The following is a 16,622-nucleotide window of genomic DNA, read 5'->3' on the forward strand; positions in this document are numbered from 1 at the left end:
TATATGATATAAAACACAGGCTGTAACAGACAACAGGCACACTTTATTGAAAAAGTCCAACTATTCCGAGGCCAAACGATTGAATTGTGCGAAGAAAAGACCCAAAAGCAATCACCGTCTCTATCCGCGGCGCGCGGCGCGCGGCCCGCGCCCGTGCGTCACACTGAAGACGCCACAGGTAGACCCCTCGGCGTCACGCGATGGACGAACTGGGAACCCAATTGTTTCAGTGGGAAACCTTTGGCGTCAACATTAGACGGCAATTCTATCGGTATGAAATCGCGCTGAAGAAGTCTCATTCAGAACACATCGCGATGTTTGGCATCAGATCACGTGTGCCACATGTTGGTGAGTAGTCATACATATTATGTCCTAATATTTGATATAAAGTATTTTCTGCTTGTCGTTATCGATCATGTTCAGTCACTGCATTGTATCTGTCATCATCTCCACTGAGGCTTTGCATTTCTTTCCTTTCTAAATAAACACACCTTGATAATAGGGTAATTTAACACTGTCACGTGACGTGCTATAGACCTTTAAACAGTTGTTAATATTTAATAATAATTACTAGTGTAGTTCCAACGTGGCATTTGTAGTAGAAGCACAATAAAATAAAATAAAACAACACTTGCCATGCGTTTACCACAGTATTGGTAGTTTTAATGTGATATTTGTTGTAAATAAACAGTAGCCACAACAATTACCATGCTTTAAATGCATTTTAATGTAAAATCCAAATATTGTTATTTAAATAGTATACTTTATAATGCTATATATTATATATTATGACTTTTTTCTCTCTTTCTATTTTTTTTTTTTTTTACCTGAAAAGACCAAAAGAGCCTCTCGGACTCAGTCAACCCATTCTTGTTTGTGGAGAAGTAACGGAGAAAACCGAAAGCTGCAACAGCAAATATTTGTAATGGTATGTATGAGTTGGTTTGAACCCTTTATCAAACATTTTATTTAGCATTTGTTGTTACTTATTCTTACAAATCCTATAGCTCAATCAGTAAGAACATATTCCCAAAGTCTTAATAATTCACAAGATTTAACAAGTTGTCAAATTCGTATGATTCTCGTACATATAGCTCTGAAAAAAATTAAGAGACCACTTAACATGGATTTCTAAATGTTAAGTGGTCTCTTGATTTTTTTTTCCAGAGCTGTATTTGTATATGAAGAGTTCAGATGCAAAAGCCTCAAAAAGCCACTTCGGTCACATGACATCAGATATTCGATTATTTTTTCTTAATCAGATCAGTTGCAATGTTTATAACGTCCCGTTTGCATGTAAATAATTTATGTGATCACAAAATCAAGTGAGTTATCTACATTTTCAAACAAATTCATATGATATAGCTTGCTATTATATACTTTTAATAATGGGAATGCACACATATCTGTGAACTTACTAAATAAATGTATTTAACATTTAATTATGCAACGTTTTTTACAGAAATAAATCCTACAGTTATGTATAAACTGACAACATCATCATCATGTCCTGTCCTGGGCACATTGGGCAACATGTGTCCTCCAACATATTCGATCTGTGGCCACGTTTTCACATCTTCTCATGGAACACCGGCATTGAGGTCTTCGTGAAACATCTGTCTCATATCTTCCTTGGTTTTCCCTGTCTCGTGCGTCCTCCTGGTGGTGTCCACTTCATAAGTGTTTTTGGGTGTTGTTGTTTGGGCATACATGGGACATGTCCAGTGAAGTGCACCCTTTGCTCTGTCACAGTGTCTCAAAGTCTTCACGTGGAGTCTGTAGAGTCTTATGATCTCTTTGATATATGCAGAACCAATATTCATAAACTGTTCTTGATGTCTGCCTATGCCTTTATCATCAGGAGTTTTAGTGAAGGACATATCTATTGCCATCCACTAGTTCTAGTCATGCATTGACTTCATGATGCCATAGTCCAATGTATATTTCTGCATTTGTTGTTTGTTTGAACAAATGAAGATAGTGAGAGTTAATACCTTTTGAAATCAATAATTATTCATTAAAACTTTTATTACAATGGTCACTAAAGTACATGTCCACCATAACTACCTCTATCATTATTTCACTATCATTATATCACTACCTTGTTAATGTAACTGTAACATGAATGTACTTTATAGAAGTATTTTCTTACTGAAAATGGTTAACATTTACAATAATCATCAACTATTTTAATTGGCATTTAATTTAGTTACAATAAAAGTGAACAATAATCGCAAATAAATAGTATTAAAGTTTAGAATGTAAAATGTTCTTTTTTTGCCTATATATATATATATATATATATATATATATATATATATATATATATATATATATATATATATATATATATATATATATATATATATATATATATATATATGGGCACTACATTTGTATTTAAACTGTTTGACATTAAATATTGGAATATGCTTACAAAATTGTGTGCATTCATTGTGCTTTTGTTATATTTGTTTTAATTCCAAGAGTTCAGATTGTAAAGGATGGCTTAAAGAAGTTTATGCTTGTAGACCATTGCATAGAAAAAGGTTTCTCTTTCAAATATATTTATTATGCATCAGTTTAACCACACAAAGAAGACTTTCGTTTTAAAATGTGAGTTTTATTATTTAATTAGAATAAATAAATATTTAGCAGCCTAAATATTAAATATTTAAGGAATCTACCCCTTCAGTTGAACCGGATGAGATGTGATATAATTTACCATAAATGGACAAGGAAGTGTGACGCCTCTGTTCAGCTGGGTTGTCATTGGCTGTGACTTTATCGCAGAACGCGCTGTGATTGGACTATCTGTTTTAACCATATAAAACGGCGTTTCATTTTACAAAGTATGTTTTGGTGTTATTATTACGTCAGTTATACGTTAAGCTAACTACAAAGTGTCGCTATGTTGTGAGAAATGACTCCTTTACTGAGAACCCAACCCTAACCCTAAGCATTTCAGCACACTTCTATGAACTACAGCGCCATGTTTCCCATTGCATTGATACAATGACAGATATATGGGTAATGTAGTTTAAAAGGTTTCATAATGAAACAATAAATGTTAAGTAAATTACATATTTAATGGACAACTGGATATTAAAATATGTTCATTGTGTAAACCTTTATGACATATATGAGGGCCAAGCTGAAATTGTATATTTTACTGTGAGCACTTTTAAATAAACCTTTATGGCAGCTTTCCATATATGTCTGAAAACTGTGGCCAACATTATTTAGTAAACATTGCATATGCAGTTGTCCTGCCAATTTTCTCTGTGATACGCTAACCAGACTTTGAGTTAAAGCCATTTGAAATATGCTTTTTTTTTTGCTCTTCCAGGGGCCACTACTGGGTCCCTGGAGGTGTAAGGGCAGTACAACATACACAGATCTATTCTCCTCATCACGTACAACAAACTTTGAGTCACATTTAAATATCAGAGTATTTTGTCTTTTCTATTCTAACGTCATGCTTGTGTACAGGTTTTGATATTGTAAGACCATCTGATGAAATGCAGAAATATTTGAAAGAAATGTTTTAAAATAATAATTATTAAGTTTTCTTTTCTTTTATGGATAAACACTAATAAATATAATGGATGAACCTGCAACAACTTGCCATTATCCACTTTCCAGAGTAAACAAAAACTATTTATATTATTTACACTTCATTATTACTATTAAATATAGGACAATGCACCATTAAGTAAAATAACAAGAGACATTGTCACAATTTCATCTACACCCTCTTCACGTACCTGGCATCGAAAATGTGCATGCTTTAATTCTTATTGCAGTAGTAGATGTACCAGAATGATCAACATGGATCATCTTCAGTTAAGCTTGAAGTGTTTGTAATCCTTCCCTTTATTTCACTGAAAACTGACATACTTGTCACAGCATGCAAGTATATACAACTTTTTGGAGCATTGTACCAAATATAATATAACCAGATAAAAAATGTTTACTTCTCAAGTAAAATATTCTTGGTAATTAATAAGATAACCTAAATAAACTGGTTGAATGTGTATTTACTGTACCAAACACCATACACAATACTCACCATACTTTATCACTCAACACTTTATTGGAGGATACAGTATACAGTTAATAAAGTAGAATAAAGTCAAATAAGATTCAAGATAAATAAAAATGGGTTTTAAAAAACACATTAACATCATATTAATCCATTCACAGCTGCTGAAGCCACACAAATGAGTGCCACATAATCCCATCCAGTCAACTATGATACAGAAAACAGATTCGATATAGTGTTGGAAAATAATGATTCATTATTACAACTAGACTGGTTTCTGTCTTTTCCCTCTATCATGTTCTTCTTCTTCTAAACAGTTCGCCCACTTGTACCCTACAGTATAATCAATGTACAGATGATGTGATCACTGATGTTGTGTAGCCTTATTTCAACCAGAGGAAGAAGTCGTATAATCCGGCGTTCTCCAGTCCTGGTCTAAAAGTAAAACAACAAACACAATTCAGATTAAGTTTAATGTACAGTCAGGTTAACCTATGTTCTTCAGTAAACTCTCCACCTCAAAATGGGCAGAAATGCCAATTCCTGATTTAAATTTACAAAGCAGCAGTCAGTACATAAAATAATATACACATTGAAGCATTATGTATAATATTTAAGCCCATAATATTAGCCAAGTACTGAACAAAAACTAATTTACCCATATCAACAGCAACCTTTTAAACAGTAGATCTTTTAAAAGATCTTTTAGAAAGGCATGGTCTCTTCTGAGCCTTTGTCAGTGATGCTAGATTTCTTTAGTTACTTGTTTCAAGAGCATCACTTGTGATAGCCTTTACAATATAAAATTGTTCAAATACTGCAATACAACTTTCATTGACAGAATTAAGAAATAGGTACCCAGGCACCAGACTTACCATGCTTATGAAGCACCCATGGCCATGTATAGTTCTCAGAGTTTTTGCCTCTTGTATTCCTCCTTGGCAGCACATCTTTTTCCTGTAGAATTTGTGCCTTCTCTTTCTATCCATCTTAAAACACAAATGCAATGTGTTTAGTCTGTGGAGTATAAGGCCTTGTTTCAAGCCAAAGAACTAACCAGATATTACACATAATTCAAAGAACATTTACTATTTGATTCCTAATATGTCCCAACTCATTATCTTCTAAAGCTACCCAGAACCATCCATGGTCTACAAAACAATGGAGAAATACATGGAGTTTATAACAACTAAATGCTTTTTCCCACACTTGTCTGCTTTTATCTAAGACAAACAGACAGTGCAGTTTTTAAGAACTGAAGGCCAAAAGTGTAATAATAATTGTATCAAAAAGGGAAAACAAATATTTACCATTTTAAATAAATCCAAGTTACAGAAACTCATTTGCTTATTTTAGGAGTTATTAAAAGATTTAGACATGAATAATGGTACGTATTTTATCAGAGTAGAAAGAATGATCACTGTTGAAATGAATAGTCCTTTGAGAGATCAACATCAAATTTTGTACTACATATTACAGCATTGCTTCAATACAAGACATACCAATGGACTTGCGCACTTTTCTGTCTTCTTCGGGCACAAGATGTCCATCTTCCTTCCTCACCCTAAACAAATGACTTATTTTCTTAGCTTGCTTCGATATAAGGTCTGGTCTTTCTTCTCTTCTGTAAAACAAGAAAGTCTCACTTACTCTGTGCAAATACTATTGTTTTTAAAACATATAAATTAAGACAGTTACAATAAAGTTAATTTACCATAAGATTAAGGTGAGCATTTGATGATTATATATACTAAAAACTGTATATACTTTAGTATATATACTGATACTGATAATATTCAACTTTACCTGTGAAGGGCTGATTACGGCAAGATTCGCTGAGAATCACTAGAAGCTCTTGTGAGGGTTGACTCTTAAAAGAGCTGTTGAGTTTGATATTGTAGAGATCTTTTAAACAAAAATAAATAAATAAAAGTAATCTGCAAGTAATCCTGCAAGACAGAAAGAAAGAGGAAATTGTATTACATTGCATGCAAGTTGTGAGTTCATACATAACTGTTTCTTGCTGTAAAAAAACGTTGCATAATTAAATGTTAAATACATTTATTTAGTAAGTTCACAGATATGTGTGCATTCCCATTATTAAAAGTATATAATAGCAAGCTATATCATATGAATTTGTTTGAAAATGTAGATAACTCACTTGATTTTGTGATCACATAAATTATTTACATGCAAACGGGACGTTATAAACATTGCAACTGATCTGATTAAGAAAAAATAATCGAATATCTGATGTCATGTGACCGAAGTGGCTTTTTGAGGCTTTTGCATCTGAACTCTTCATATACAAATACAGCTCTGGAAAAAAAAATCAAGAGACCACTTAACATTTAGAAATCCATGTTAAGTGGTCTCTTAATTTTTTTCAGAGCTATATGTACGAGAATCATACGAATTTGACAACTTGTTAAATCTTGTGAATTATTAAGACTTTGGGAATATGTTCTTACTGATTGAGCTATAGGATTTGTAAGAATAAGTAACAACAAATGCTAAATAAAATGTTTGATAAAGGGTTCAAACCAACTCATACATACCATTACAAATATTTGCTGTTGCAGCTTTCGGTTTTCTCCGTTACTTCTCCACAAACAAGAATGGGTTGACTGAGTCCGAGAGGCTCTTTTGGTCTTTTCAGGTAAAAAAAAAAAAAAAAAAAGAGAGAAAAAAGTCATAATATATAATATATAGCATTATAAAGTATACTATTTAAATAACAATATTTGGATTTTAAATTAAAATGCATTTAAAGCATGGTAATTGTTGTGGCTACTGTTTATTTACAACAAATATCACATTAAAACTACCAATACTGTGGTAAACGCATGGCAAGTGTTGTTGTTTTTTTTTTTATTGTGCTTCTACTACAAATGCCACGTTGGAACTACATTAAATATTAACAACTGTTTAAAGGTCTATAGCACGTCACGTGACAGTGTTAAATTACCCTATTATCAAGGTGTGTTTATTTAGAAAGGAAAGAAATGCAAAGCCTCAGTGGAGATGATGACAGATACAATGCAGTGACTGAACATGATCGATAACGACAAGCAGAAAATACTTTATATCAAATATTAGGACATAATATGTATGACTACTCACCAACATGTGGCACACGTGATCTGATGCCAAACATCGCGATGTGTTCTGAATGAGACTTCTTCAGCGCGATTTCATACCGATAGAATTGCCGTCTAATGTTGACGCCAAAGGTTTCCCACTGAAACAATTGGGTTCCCAGTTCGTCCATCGCGTGACGCCGAGGGGTCTACCTGTGGCGTCTTCAGTGTGACGCACGGGCGCGGGCCGCGCGCCGCGCGCCGCGGATAGAGACGGTGATTGCTTTTGGGTCTTTTCTTCGCACAATTCAATCGTTTGGCCTCGGAATAGTTGGACTTTTTCAATAAAGTGTGCCTGTTGTCTGTTACAGCCTGTGTTTTATATCATATAATACGCAAATGGGTAGGTTTAGGGCGGGGTGGGGTTTGACTGCTGTTTCAAACGTGTATCATAGCGTAAATAAATGTAAATACAATTGTGCTGGCTGATTAAATTGAGAATCACACTCCAACATGTCATAATGGAAAAATTATAACCCAATAAATTCCATCATGACGATAACATGCACATGCCCAACACGTCTGTTTATGACGTCCTAGGTTTCTCATTGAAATCAGTGGATTACCCAGTACGTCGAAAAATGGCGATTTAGGGGTACCCTGTGCGTCAACAGCTGACGACAGGGTCCCTTGACCGTTCGGCAACATTTGACGAGTAGGGGTGAGACTGTGTTGTTCAGTTCTCCCACTGGCGGTGGAGGTATTGACACACGCATTTCCTTTGATTTCCCTTTTGTTAAAATCCACATCAATCACAACCCAAAAGGTGTAAATATTTAAAAGTTCAAGGTGCTCATTATGAAAAGCCTGCTTTATCAGCACTACAGCACATTTCTCTCTCTCTCTCTCTCTCTCTCTCTCTCTCTCTCTCTCTCTCTCTCTCTCTCTCTCTCTCTCTCTCTCTCTCTCTCTCTCTCTCAAAAACTCCTAGTTCTCTATTTTCCTCAAAACTCTGCTTCTGGGATTTGTCTTACATGGTCCCCTGGTTTTGCTGTAATGTCTTTATTTCAGTGTAACCCAAAGAATAACATCTTGATTCTGGATTCTCTTGGCAACATCCTGGTGCTGCTTCTCTCTCTAAACACACCTCCCATAGATTGAGGGTGACAAGGGAATCAGGGGAGATGCTGATGCTGTACTATCTCGCCAGGTTTATTTTCCTAAAATCACTGAAGTGCTGCTCTCTGAATAAAGCTTCATAAAAATAAATCACTAGCAATTCAAGAGTCCAGAGATTTTAGGACATATGGAAATTTACAAAATTATATTTTATTCTAGTTAGTTACTTATTCTAGAAAAGCAACACTTTTCTTCGAATCCCTTATAAACACCTTATACAGTGTTGATCACTAAACAGCAACCAAAAACACATGCCTTTTTTTGTGTGATATAAAACCAACCCTATAGCACACAGTTTCAAATTGAGCACACAAAAAACTATTTAAAAAAATCATTATGCTACATAAGATCCTTAACAATTCACCGTAAGAAAGTAATCCCTAAAATTCTGCTCAGACCTCTTAACAAAATCTTGCCTCTGTGAACCTCCTTGACAGATCCCACATGCAAAACATCCCACATCTCTACAAAAAGCAAACACTACATTCAAAATGGTGTTTTTGCAAATGATTATCCATATACACACTGTCAGAAAAAAAGGTACATTGCTGTCACTGGGGCCAAAAAGGTACTAATATGTACCTTTAAGGTACTGCTGTGTACCTTTAAGGTACTACTATGCACTCTTAAAGTACTGATATGTATCTAATATGTGCCATTTAGGGGTAAGTAAAGTATAAAGATGTACCTTTCCACTTTTGTACCTTAGGGTACCACCCCAGTGACAGCACTGTACCTTTTTTCTGAGAGTGCAGGTGCTGGTCATATAATTAGAATATCATCAAAGAGTTTATTTATTTCACTAATTGCATAAAAAATGTGAAACTTCTATCTTATATTCATTTATTACACATAGACTGATATATTTCAAGTGTATATTTCTTTAAATTTTGATGATTGTAACTGACAACTAAGGAAAATACAAAATTAAGTATCTAAGAAAATTAGAATATTATGAAAAGGTTCAATATTGAAAAAACCTGGTGCCACACTAACTCTCAGTCTAGTTCTGTAGGATATCCAATCATGGAGAAGACTGCTGACTTGACAGTTGTCCAAAAGATGACCATTGACACCTTGCACAAGGAGAGCAAGACACAAAAGGTCATTGCAAAAGAGGCTGACTGTTAACAGAGCTCTGTGTCCAAGCACATTAATAGAGAGGCAAAGGGAAAGAAAAGATGTGGTAGAAAAAAGTGGACAAGCAATAGGGATAACCACACCCTGGAGAGGATTGTGAAACAAAACCCATTCAAAAATGTGAGGGAGATTCACACAGAGAGGACTGCAGCTGGAGTCAGTGCTTCAAGAATGACTACGCACAGACGTATGCAAGACATGGGTTTTAGCTGTTGCATTGCTTGTGTCAAGCAACTCTTGAACAACAGACAGCGTCAGAAGCGTCTCACCTGGGCTAAAGACAAAAAGGACTGCTGAGTGGTTGCAATAACACTGCAAAAGTTATTATTATATAATTTATTAAACAAGTTATTATTATAAAATAGTTTAGAGCACTTTCTGCTTCCTGCTACTGACCAACTTTAGATGGAGATTTCATTTTCCAACAGGAAAGCGACCAGTACCTGGTTTAAGGACCATGGTATCCCGGTTATTAATTGGCCACAAACTCGCCTGACCATAAACCTGTATAAAATCTATGGGGTATTGTGAAGAGGAAGATGCAATATGCCAGACCCAACAAAGGAGAAGAGCCGAAGGCCACTATCAGAACAACCTGGGCTCTCATAACACCTGAGCAGTGCCACAGACTGATCGACTCCAGCATTGCTGCAGTAATTCAGGCAAAAGAGCCCCAACTATGTATTGAGCACTGTACATGCTCATACTTTTCTGTTGGCCAAGATTTCTAAAAATCTTTTCTTTGTATTGGTCTTAATTCAGGAATGCAGGGATTCATGCAGGTGCCCTAGAATGAAAAATTGAATTAACCTTGCCATGGCGAAATAATAAGAGTTCAGTACATGGACATCATATACTGTGAGTCTCAAACATCATTGCCTCCTACTTCTTATGTAAATCTCATGAATCCATAACCCAACGGAAAAAAAGTGCTTCTCAACATAAACCCAACAGTGACGCAAGCATTGGTGATCATTTATATGCTCGCCCCCAACATTTGCATCTGTCCAAACTGGTTCATTGTCAGGCGGAAATGGGAGCGAATCATCAAAACAAGCTGCTTGCATGGACACACTTCATGTTCCAGGCTGCAGGAGACTTTTCTACCCTTCCCACAGATAAAAATTGTACCAGTACAATTTATAAAAAAAACGTGGGACCAAAATGATTCAGACACTTTGACCTGACCATGTTTTGCTGAGGGTTTTTTTCTTTAACTGCTAATGCGACCTTTTACACAACAGACTGAAGCATTGTTTGGTCATTGGTGGACTTAATTTATATATATATTGTTATATATATATTGTGATCTATATTGTGTACTTAAATGTAACAGCTGATTGGTTGATTTTAATCCATTACATACTTTTCTAATAACATCATCAGGATTAATTTGTTCTGACAGTTTAACTCGGAGTTAATTTTCTAAACTAGAAAAAGGTGCCTGAATACATTTCGGTTTGACAAAATGTACAAAATAAACAAATGCAAGGGTGAAAAAATTGTGTGCCATTTGAATGGCAGCATTTTCCAAATATAACATGAGCTGTTAGTTTTGAATAATGAGTCTAAGAGAACTGTGTTTAGAATTTTGCAAAAACTTTTTTTTACAATTGCAAACTGCATATAAAGTTGTACTTGCAGTTTTGCAGACTTCAGAAGATACTGAGGTCTGAAGATTAGGTACACTGTAAAAAGCTTTTGTTAGTTTTTGTTGGTTTAACTTAAAAAAGTAAGTAACCTGGTTGCCTTAAAATTTTGAGTTTATTGAAATTAAAAATTTTAGTTGATACAATGAAGGAAATTAGTTTAATAAATAGAAACTCAAAATATTATTGTATCTGAACCACATAAAAAATGTGATAACTCATAACACACATTTAAAACACACACATTTACCCAATATGCTTACAAAATCTTTTAATAATATTTTAATAAAGGTTGTCGAATCTCAAAAAATGTTCATTGTATTAACTCAAAATTTAAATTTTAATGAACTCAAAATTTTAAGGCAACCAGGTAACTTTTTTCTAAATAATTTTTTACAGTCTAGATAAGTGGATAGTTTCACTGACACCAAGTACCACTTTTATTGTGTAAGCAATTAAAAACTTTAAATCATAAAAAAGAGATGACATGATTTTGCATGTGGTTTTGCAAAAGGCATGTCAAATAGTCCCCTATCAGGTCAAGAAATGTACAGTGATAGTCACAAAATAGTAAAAAAAGTATGAAACAAATGATGGTGTAGTTTTATCAAAGATAAGTATACAAATGTGTTCATGCACATGAGTTTAGCTTTAAACCAAATAACAGTGTTGCATGCTTAAGAATGCCTGGAATAGGATACATTTTTAAAAAATTCAGATTCTGACTGGGGTTACTTGGTGGGTAAGCATCCAAATTATTGAAGAGAGAGCTCTAAAACCCACTTCACAATTACATCTTGTTTGGATCAGTAACATTAAGACTTCAGTACAAAATGTGCTTGTACTTTCTAGATTGTCCAAAATCTGAACACAAACTTCTCAAAAAAAGCAAGAAAAAAAAAGCAAAACAAAACTCTAGTTAGCAGAGTGTGGCTAAAGTTCAGACAGCTTCAGGGGTCCTGGTTTAGCAGATTTACTCCCTGAAGTGGGAGGGTGTATAGAACTGTTGCTCTTGAGAAGACAAACTCCACTCAGAGAAGCACTGTATTTTTGTACATACCTGTTATACAGAACCGCAGCCTCATGTGAGCAGGACAGCAGTAACTATTCTTTAGTGGGAGGGATATCAGGTTCACAGCGACCAGCAGGTTGAAGGGAGCCAGCCAGGAAGGGAGTCAGTAGGCAGGCTGTGTGGGATATCTCCATCCAAGGTAGTGATGGTTTCTAGCAATTTCACAACACATAACATGGTCTGAAGGTCTGCTTTACAAACTTATAAAAGGAGCATCAATTAACATTTTGAATTTTTAAAAAAATGCGTTCATGATTCATGCAATTCATGAATGTGACGAGGCCAAAAAAGAAGCATTTTCTACACTTTAGACATACGAAGAAGAGTTCATTTGTAAAATAAAATATTATTTGCAAATAGTTTAAATTAATTACTTCATTACCACAAAGACACAATTAAACTAATTTTACTATCCATATTTATTTATTGCCTAAAATCCCTTTTAATCCTTTAATTATTACATTTTTTATAATAGCCTCATATAAAGTATTCCCCAAGGTGCCACCACAAGCACAAAAGTGAAACTCCACCTATGGGCGCAGTCATGTTGGAACAGGAAGGGGCCATCCCCAAACGGTTCCCACAAAGTTGGGAGCATAAAATTGTCCAAAATGTCTTGGTTTGCAGAAGCATTAAGAGTTCCTTTTCACTGGAACTAAGGGCCAATTCTAACTCCTGAAAAACAACCCCACACCATAATCCCCTCTCCACCAACCTTTACACTTGTCATAACACTGCAGTCAAGTAAGTATACCATTCTCTTCCGACTGCCAAACCCACATTAGTCCATCAGATTGCCAGACAGAGAAGTGTGATTAGTCACTAGGGCTGGTCACCGAACGACAATACTTTTATGGTATTGAACAAAAAAACTCTGATACTATGAGCATTGAAAAATTATTTATCTTTCAGTGCCAAATTTCGGTTCCAAAAGTCAAGCGGCTGTGTCTGTGTGAGCCTGTAGTGTGCTGGCATGTAAGGACCTAAAGCACCAGTGATTGGCTTTTCACCACTACGTGATGGGGAGGATTAATGAAGATACTCACAGTCATACAAAACACAACACAAGTGTAGTTGTTTTTTCTCATGTGTCAGACCACGTCATTTTACAATGCCAAAGAGGTCTTAAGTCTGGCTACACTTTATAAAAGTGGATGCAGAGTCAGCAAAGTGCAACATATGCGATAAGAGGCAACCAAAGGCGGCATTGCACTCACACTATTCAGATGCTCTGAACTGTGCCAGAGTGTGTTTGAGCCCTAAAGCCCGGTTCCCAGCGCAGCATAAATGATAAATCTATTAGGCAGTCTATTAGTGAAAGCGCATTTCTTCTGTTCTTTAAAAAACAAAAAGTTGCATCATGAATGACGCAAGCCTGCGGCCCGGTAGGTTAAGTGTGAGTGCAGGCCAATGGGGGAGTAGGGAGGGGGGACAATCATGCTCGGGGAAATACTTGACAGATAAGTGAAAATTTTCTACTTAAACCGAATGCATCCCCATAACATTGACTACCACTTTATGTACTGGTATGTTAGCTTGTGCTGCTAGTCGGTTGCATATGGTATCGAAAAATGTATTGTTAGGAACCGGTATCGAAACTGAGGTATCAAAAGCCCCGTTTCCACCAAAATTACCCGGAACAATTTGTACCAGGAACTTTTTTGCAGGAACTTTTCTTCCCCCGAGACCTGCAACTGTCTGCGTTTCGACCGCGATCTAAAGTTCCGAGAAGATTAGGCAAATTAGTCCAGTGAAAGGACTGCGCGCGACTGTTCCTCCAAGTCAGTGAAGGACATGTCTTACTGCAGTAATCATTTTTGTGTGTACCGATTGAAAGATGGACTATTTACATGAGACATGAGACGTTATCTAAACCGATCTGGTGTTTACATGTGATGACTTTCAATCGAAATCATTTTGTCACATGCAGTTTGTCTGCCGCATCAAAAATGTCAACGCTGTTTTCTCCAACAGCTGGAATGTGTTAACTGTAGCCATAGCAACTCTTAACGGCCACCAGGCCGTTAATAATACTAATACAGTATTATTTATAGCTATTTATTTGTTGTAAAGTGTAATAATCATCTCAGAAAAAAAAAAGTTCTGTCAGGCGCAGTTAAAGTAAAAACTGCCTGGGGCAAAATACATGGTGTCATTATTCCAACATTATCTTCATAACTTACGAAATAAAAAGTTTACCCCTACGAAAAATTTACTTTCCTCTCTTGTCAACATGAGCTCGGCGCGCGCTGTCACGTCATGTAAGGACACACACTTAAAAGTCATCGGTCAGGTCGTTTACATGGTGAAAAAAAATTAATAACGAGTATGGAAGAGATTCAAGCTGTGCTGCTTTTGCTGGTTATGTATAGGTTTACTAAGGTAATTAACAACGACAGAAAAGAGCACTAATATGCAGATTCAGCAGCATGCAGCATATTCAGAAAGCTTGTAAAGCTAGATTTAAAATGACAACGTATATTATTATCAGCTATTACGGACATTGCACGTGAGATGGCTGAGACGAACGTGGCGCGCGCCATCAGACAAAGAGCAAGACTGATATTTACTGAACGAGACTGAACCTCGCAAGACTTTTAAAAATGCCCGTTGAAATAAAATGCTGCTTGATCTAAACCAATCAGCATGTTCAGCGCCCAAGTCCCGCCCTCGAAAGTTCCTGAACTTTGAAAAAGTACTACCTCGTGAGCAGGGCCGTTTGGAGGGGGAAATATTTACCCGGAACTTCATTCTGACCCTGGTTCCTGCGGTCTAAACACACGAAGTACCACCCAAAGTTCCTGGTTCCTGGGTAAAGTTCCTGCGGTGGAAACGGGGCTATAATTGGCACTGGATCGAAAGATTTTGAACAATACCCAGCCCTATTAGTCACTCCAGAAAACACATCTCCACTGCTCTAGAGTCCAGTGCGGGCGTGCTTTAGGCCGGCTACACACTGGCTGCGTGGAGTTTCTGTTGCGTCAACTGCGCGACATTTTCTACATCTTTGCACACCAGAAACGTGTCTGACGCAGCGCTGCTGCTGCTGCTGCTGCTAGAAGACATACAGGGAAGGCCTATACTTCATGTTAAACATAAATATATAGTCTACTGATACAGCAAAGACAACGTCGGCAGTATTGACAGCAAAATAGGCTACAGAATATTTTTTAAATTACAGTTAGGCCTATATCTACATTTATGTCAACCTTGAGACTTTCAAACAGCAAAATGTCCTTTATTCATTTGTATTTGTGTCAAAATTATATATAAACATATTTTCCTATTCTATTTTGCCTGTAAACACTTCCAACATGCTTGCGTGTCGCATAAAAAATAGGCTTCGGTTTTTAAAAATGCATGCGTTTTCAGAGACGCACGTCGTGCAGGCGGTGTGCAAGCTCTCAAAACCATGGGAGCCGAAATAAAACGGACACACAATGCAGCTGAAACACATGCATTCCAACGTTTTGCATTGCACTCAGTGATGTAAGACTTTGATGCAGCTGCTCAGGCATGGAAACCCATTCTATGAAGTCCTCTACACACTGTTCTTGAGCTAATCTGAAGGCCACACAAAGTTTGGAGGTCTGTAGCTATTGACTGCAGAAAGTTGGAGATTTGTGCGCACTATGCACCTCAGCATGCGCTGACCCCGCTCTGTGATTTTACAGGGCCTACCACTTTGTGGCTGAGTTGCTGTTGTTATGAATTGCTTCCACTTTGTTATAATACCACGTACAGTCGACTGTAGAATAGACTAATTGCACAGGTGGTAATCTATCACGGTACCACACTTGAATTCACTGAGAGAGACCCATTCATTCACAGTCTGCATGCCTAGGTGCTTGATTTTATACACCTTTGTACACAATTTTTTGTATTTCATGCTTGACCCTCGGTAATGTGTTTGTTGTGCAAAACAGTGTAGCTTAAGCAATTTATTGGTGACAAGCAAGTGACTCCAGGTCTGTCAAGGTCTGAGGCTCAATTACAAGCTGAGGATAGAAGGAGCTTAAAAACCGGCGAGTTACTGAGATCACAACCACAATCTGCTTGTGTGTTGAGAGAAAAATATTGAACCCTCAGCTACTCAAGGCGGATTTATTTTGCGCTGAAAAAAGTTTCTTATAAATGTCAGTTCAGCATCACCCATTGGAACATTATATGAAGATACAAATGCCCCGCATAATTTCCCAATTTCCAGCGACTGTTAGATCAAGGCATGTTTTACATGAGAGATCACATATAGCTTGAAGCTAGGAGCTCTCGCGTATCTGGAAAAATTATTACGTGCAAAGGAGGGCGAAAGAGAAAGATTGAGTGAGAGACTAAGAGGAAGAGACAGAGAGAAAGTGTGTGAGAGAGAAAGAGATGAAATGGGAGAGTGACGTGAGAGAGAGAGAGAGAGAGAGAGAGAGAGCAACAAAGAGGGTGGGAGGAGGGAGAGAGAGAGA

At 36.5% G+C, this 16,622-nt stretch overlaps 2 long non-coding RNA genes across 2 annotated transcripts; one reads left to right on the forward strand and one right to left on the reverse strand.

The window, feature by feature from the left end:
* The first annotated feature begins 238 nt into the window (after positions 1–238).
* On the forward strand, positions 239–2,230 carry LOC137079340 (uncharacterized). The gene is made up of 3 exons (XR_010905461.1): positions 239–348; positions 836–928; positions 1,463–2,230. It is a non-coding gene; the product is annotated as an uncharacterized lncRNA (long non-coding RNA).
* Positions 2,231–5,547: 3,317 nt separating this feature from the next.
* LOC137079341 (uncharacterized) lies at positions 5,548–7,278 on the reverse strand. The gene is made up of 4 exons (XR_010905462.1): positions 7,169–7,278; positions 6,604–6,696; positions 5,852–5,994; positions 5,548–5,669 (listed from the first exon to the last, which is right to left on the reverse strand). It is a non-coding gene; the product is annotated as an uncharacterized lncRNA (long non-coding RNA).
* Between the last annotated feature and the right edge of the window lie 9,344 nt (positions 7,279–16,622).

Source organism: Pseudorasbora parva, chromosome 6 (genome assembly GCF_024679245.1).
Source record: "Pseudorasbora parva isolate DD20220531a chromosome 6, ASM2467924v1, whole genome shotgun sequence".
Taxonomy (NCBI): domain Eukaryota; kingdom Metazoa; phylum Chordata; class Actinopteri; order Cypriniformes; family Gobionidae; genus Pseudorasbora; species Pseudorasbora parva.